Source organism: Dioscorea cayenensis, chromosome 1 (genome assembly GCF_009730915.1).
Source record: "Dioscorea cayenensis subsp. rotundata cultivar TDr96_F1 chromosome 1, TDr96_F1_v2_PseudoChromosome.rev07_lg8_w22 25.fasta, whole genome shotgun sequence".
Classification (NCBI taxonomy): domain Eukaryota; kingdom Viridiplantae; phylum Streptophyta; class Magnoliopsida; order Dioscoreales; family Dioscoreaceae; genus Dioscorea; species Dioscorea cayenensis.
Genome location: NC_052471.1, coordinates 14,511,132 through 14,515,953, shown reverse-complemented (window position 1 = coordinate 14,515,953; position 4,822 = coordinate 14,511,132). Strand labels below are relative to the sequence as shown.

At 41.3% G+C, this 4,822-nt stretch overlaps 1 non-coding gene across 1 annotated transcript; it reads left to right on the top strand.

The window, feature by feature from the left end:
- Positions 1–1,134: 1,134 nt before the first annotated feature.
- LOC120266840 lies at positions 1,135–1,241 on the top strand. The gene has a single exon (XR_005538290.1). It is a non-coding gene; the product is annotated as a small nucleolar RNA R71 (small nucleolar RNA).
- Positions 1,242–4,822: the final 3,581 nt, after the last annotated feature.

Genomic DNA, 4,822 nt, shown 5'->3' with positions numbered 1-4,822 from the left:
GAAACGATGAAGCTTCCCGGGTCTTTCTTCTAGTTCGGCATATTCTTTTGCAACACCGCCAAGCAAGACGAATCTAAGATCACTGAAGCACTCTCCTCCAACTTCCTCTTGTTAGTCAACAAGTCCTTCAAGAATTTTGCATACTTAGGCATTTGAGCCAATGCCTCAACAAAAGAAATATTAATGTGGAGTTGCTTGAACAAACTCAGGAACTTCTTGCACTGTTCATCCCCTTGGTCATTCTTCAATCTAGAGGGATAAGGGATTCTTGTCTTGAAAGGTGGGGGTGTCGCCTCCTTTTCTTTACTTGCTCCCTCCTCAACCTATATAATCTCGGGTGTGTGTTCATTGGGCCTTTCACTCGGAAGCCTACCTTCAACCTCACGACCACTTCTCAAAGTGATCGCCTTCACATGCTCTCTAGGATTAGTCTCGGTATTACTCGGCAATCTTCCTTGTGGCCTTTCTGATAGAGACTTCACAATCTGCTCTACTTGATTTTCAAGATTGTGCAAAGAGGCAGTGTGGTTGTGAAATGTAGCCTCGACTGATTGAAACCTAGTCAAGGCCTTCTCCAAATCGGTCATTCGGGTCTCCAAACCTGAAACTCGGTTTTCCATGTTTAGGGCTTGTTGTTGGAAACCCGGTGGCCCCATGGCCTTTTGTGGACCTTGGTCGCTCCACGAAAAATTGGGATAATTCTACCAACCCGGATTGTAGGTGTTGCAATATGGATTCCCTTGGTTCCTCATTGCATTACCCACAAAATTGACATTCTCAACCGAAGATGCATCACCAATAGGGATCGGGCAATCGGAAGGAGCATGTCCTCCAGAACACCCGGTGCAAGTAGTCATGGCCGCCACCCTATTCGAAGTTAGAAGATCTAACTTCGTACTCAATAATTCCACTTGAGCCACCAATAAACTTACTACATCTATCTCATGGAGCCCGGCCACCTTTTTCTTCTCCCTATCATTCCATTGGTAGCTATTTAACCCCATTTCTTCAATTAGTTGATAGGCCTCACCGGGGGTCTTTCTACCTAAGGTACCACCTGCTGCCGCATCCAAGAGCTGCATTATACTCGGATTCAACCCGTTGTAAAAGGTCTGAATAATCATCCACTCTCAGAATACGTGTTGCGGGCACTTTCTCAGGAGCTCCTTGAACCTTTCCCATGTCTCAAATAGAGACTCCAATTCCGACTGTACAAATGACGAGATCTCATTCCTAAGCTTTGCAAATTTTCCTGGAGAGAAATAACGGGTCAGAAAAGCTTCTACCATCTTCTCCCATGTGCTAATCGATGGTCTAGGTAATGAGTGTAGCCACTGCTTTGCTCTCCCCTTTAAGGTAAATGGGAAGGCTCTCAACTTGATGGCATCATCCGTCACCCCGTTTATCTTAAGCATATCACACACCTCGAGAAAGTTATCTATATGACTGTTGGGATCCTCATCGGCTAAACCATTGAACTGTGCGGATTGCTGGAACATGTGGATGAAAGCCGGCTTTAGCTCAAAGTTTTGAGCTGTAATCAGGGACACACAATACTCGATTGTGTCCCCAATAATGAAGGTCTTGCATAATCCATCTTTGTCTAACTCTCGTGGTGTGTCCCTCACTTACAAGGGTTACCAACAAGAACTTTCAAACATAGTGTCACTCTAAGGGAGTATTCATACAATCAAGCATTCAAGATTGGAACTCAAATAAAACATCAATTAATTGAAAGCGTAATAAAGAGGTTCAATGAAACGAATACATCCTAGGGTTCACAAATACCCAAGTACCCACTAGGGGGTTTAGCTCTCCATGGAGCTAATTACAATCAATGAAATCAAATGTAAAAGCAAAGAATCCATATAAAACCCCCTCGATAGTCGTGGGGATGGTCTTGTGGAGAGTCCTCTACTCATCCAAGGGTTCCTTTGTCCGGCCTAGGATACACCTCGCCGGATTGGTGCCGATGAAAGCTCTCCCACTAACCTTCTTCCAAATGGAGCATGATGTCAAAGCCGTAGAACCTCTCCAAATCCCTAGCCAATATCTCTCAAAACCCTAGCCACTACCCTCTCTCAAGTTAGGGAAAATATGGAGAAAAAAATCCTGAAATCGCGGCTGAAATCAGCCTTAAATAGGGCTGGAATCGGGAATCCACATGCCCATGTGGGCGCCCCTGTGGATTTTTCGCACGGGCATGTGGAATTTTCACACGCCCGTGTGGATTATCTATATTCATCCTTCTTCGGCCGGCTATGAACAGTACCTGCTTAAGTGTTTACTAGAGTACCCTTCGACAGTACCAGCCCGAAACACTCCCGAATCCATGCTTTTCATCGAGGTAATATAAACGGGCACACGTTTACGTCATAGATCGCTTTGCTTCTTCAATAACGGATATGTTGGTGGAGATCTTACTATACATGCACAAGTCGGAATGGTTGAATGTGACTACCCTTGTGCCGCTCCAAATCATTGTGCTAACTTGAATACGAGGAGGTAGGGACACATTCCCGTATTTCAAATCCGACTTATGTCTTCTCATTTGAACCATCTCAAGATTCCCTCCAAATAGTGCATTTACGATCCACATTGGCTTTTTTCTCTAATATTCGGCCTCACAACTGTATCTGCATGAAAGTAACATAAATACACACATATTAGCGTTAAAACACAAGAAAAGTAATGCTCATCATAAGGAAAGAACACTTCATATTTTTATCACACAAGCACTTATCAGATTGCCTCTCCCACATATATTCCTGATTGTTTTACATTATTAATGAGCTTGAATGTGTATATTGGGGACAATGTACAACTTGAGTGTGGGGGGAGTTTCATAGTGCACATGTCTTTTATATTAGTATTGATTGACATACATGCTCACATAGCCAATGGTGGTTCACCTTATTTGCAATGATTGTATTCTTGAGTTTAAGAGAATTTTTAACATTGAATGTTCTCATGCTCTAGTTCTTGCTTGAATTTCTAGGAATTTTTGCCAGATTGACACTTGTTGCACTACTCGTTCATTAAACTCTTTTGGAAACTCAAGTTTAATGTTAAAGGGACTAATTAGTTTTTTTTCTTGTCTTTATTTTGTTGAAAAAAAATGGAAAAAGGAAAAGAAAACAAAGAAAAATATAGTGTTTAGTTGTGCATTTGGGAGTGGAAAGAGCTACCACCTATGAAGTATGAAGCTACTCTCATAGGTCGGATACTAGTTATGCCCTAATGAGAGAAAGAGCTATCTCATAGGATGAGTGAAAGCTACCACCCCGGTAGAAAGAGCTACCACCTTAAAAGTGTGAAAGCCACCTTAGCAGCCGCTTTGGAAAGGGCTACCTTAGAGGATGTCTGAAGCTACTACCATCTTTTTAATTTTTGTCGCTTTGTGTAAATAAATAAGTCCCTTATACTTAGAACTTTGAGGAGTATAATTTGGGTTGACTTGAGTGAGTTTACACACACTTACATAATTTCGAGTTTGTTGTCTTTTTAATTCAAGTTTTTAGCTAGATCATTGATTTTTCGTATTTAGTGTTGAACTTTCCCTTGTAGAATGCTCTCCTTGCATGCTTTGGTGAACCTAAGGCCGAGCACTTTTATTATTTCCTTCTTCTATGCTTCAATGTTTTATTTATGCTTGAGGACAAGCAAAAGCTTAAGTGTGGGGGAAATTGATAAGTGCTTGTGCGATATGAATGCGAAGTGTTCTTTCCTTATGATGAGCATTACTTTTATCATGTTTTAGCGCTAATACTTGTGCATTTGTGTTACTTTCATGCATATAGGGTTGTGAAGCTAAGTATTGAGAAAAGAAGCCAAAAGTAGATCGTAATCGCATTGTTTAGTGGAATCTTGGAAGGAACAAACACGAAGACACAAGTGGGACTCCAAGATACGTGAATGTGTGCCAACCTCCATGAATTCAAGTCACTACAATGGATTGGAGAAGCACAAAAGTAGTCACATTTGCATATCCTAATTCGTGCATTCGTGACAAGATCTCCGCTAATGAAGCTTTTGATTGAAGAAGACGTGCGATCTACAGCATAAACGTGTGCCCATTTATTTTGCCTCGATGAAGAGTGTGGACTTGGGAGTGTTATCGATGACCACTGTAGCAATTACTGTTCATAGCCGGCCGAAAATAAGATTTCCAGAGAATCCACACGGGCATGAGGAAATTCTCCACGCTCGTGTGAAAATTCCACAGGCCCATAGGAAACATCCACAGGGGCGTGTCGATGCCATTCCAGCCCTATTTAAGCCGCGATTCAGCCCGATTTTGGGGATCTTTTTCACCTCTTCTCTTTCACTTTTCTCCATCTTTTGTGGGGTCGTCGGCTAGGGTTTTGAAAGGCTTTTGGCACGTCTTAGGAGTGGTTTGAAGGATTCGATATTGCGATTCGCTTGGAAGTGTTAGGATTATGCCCTCGAATGCCAACGAGGATACTTGTATTAGGGCATTTCATTTGTATTATACATTCTTATTCTTATTAAATAGCCATTTATTTTGATGTTCATATAAATCTTGTGATGGCATTATAATTAGTATTGAATATGGTAGTCCATGTGTATTAAGTTAAACCTTCTACTCTTTGTGGGATAAAGAGAAGAGCACTAGAAGGGTTTGGTACTTATACACTTAAATAGTTCACAAATCAGAGAATCTTTAATTGGGCATTAAAGGTTTGTAAGGATTTGAATGACATATACTTTGACAAAGAGTTCTAGTTGAACACTATAGAATAGTGGGAGCATATGCCATAAATACATCATTGGGAATTTGTGTATTCAAACATGACTCGCA